Below are 1074 nucleotides of genomic sequence, written 5' to 3' on the forward strand. Positions count from 1 at the left end.
AAAGGTACACAAAAATACTTGAGTCCCACAGAGTTGTGGCATGTGAGTGTCACCCCCACCAGCAGGGGAGTTGTAACTCTCGCTACACCACCCCCCCCCCCAGTATACATCCATTGATATGAAGACAGCGTACTACGTGAACAGTTATTCATTTAATTCAGGGCTTGTGTGTGGGGTGGGGGTGGGAAGGGGGGAGGGTTGCTCGTTCAGCCAATCCAATGGCATTTCAGCTTGATTCTTGGTCGCAGCTACATGCAGGTATAGACCGTCTGGCTTAATAATAATAAATGGATTTTTGGGACTAAATGTTGATAGAGATCACCAATTCATTCCAAATTTTGACACTGACCATGTATTAATTGACTTAATAGTCTAGAAAAAAATGGTTTGCATCCAATCATAGATCAGCGATATTTTCTGTTTACTTTGTCAGTTACTGTGAAAGCTGAGCTAATCACGGTATTCATTATCCAATGAGCTCGAGCTGAAATAGGCATTAGCGAAATAAACACTTTTCCTTGTGAGTAACAACCAAGACGGTCACAATAGCTTAATATGCATTCTTTTATGCTGGCTGTTTCTTCGTGAGTGTTCCAGAGTAGTTTTTAGACTCTCTGCATTTTGTCTGAACAATTCCAGACTGGTTTGGCAGGCTTCATGCGCATTCTATTGCGACGCTTTTACAAGAAAGGACGATTAACGTTGTTGGTCTGTCTCTTCAGCGATGTCAATGGGGTTCTGATTTTAGTGGCGCCCCCCTCTATTCTATTGTTGTTGTTGTTGTGGTTGTTGTTGTTGTTGTTGTTGTTGTTGTCGCCGTTGTTGTTGATGTTGTTGTTGTTATTGTTCAACCTTTTCTTATTAATATACTGTAAAATTATTAGCTCTACAAGCTGTCTTTTCTTTTCCATTTTTGGGATTTCTCCAATGTGTCTCCTTCAGACATGCTAATATAGTGTAAAGCGCATAGAGCTTGCTGCTGAGCGGGGATATGCGCTATACAAATGCTATCTATTATTTTATTAATGTAAGTAACCCCCCTTCTGCTTCATCTAATGTGAGATGGTTGGTGAA

The 1074-nt window shown here is 40.9% G+C and overlaps 1 protein-coding gene across 2 annotated transcripts in view; it reads left to right on the forward strand.

The window, feature by feature from the left end:
- The window catches only part of LOC101845675 (inosine-5'-monophosphate dehydrogenase 1b), a 56974-nt gene that overhangs the window by 1953 nt on the left and 53947 nt on the right, over window positions 1-1074 (forward strand). The gene's annotated exons all lie outside the window — the stretch shown is intronic.

Source organism: Aplysia californica, unplaced genomic scaffold (genome assembly GCF_000002075.1).
Source record: "Aplysia californica isolate F4 #8 unplaced genomic scaffold, AplCal3.0 scaffold00061, whole genome shotgun sequence".
Classification (NCBI taxonomy): domain Eukaryota; kingdom Metazoa; phylum Mollusca; class Gastropoda; order Aplysiida; family Aplysiidae; genus Aplysia; species Aplysia californica.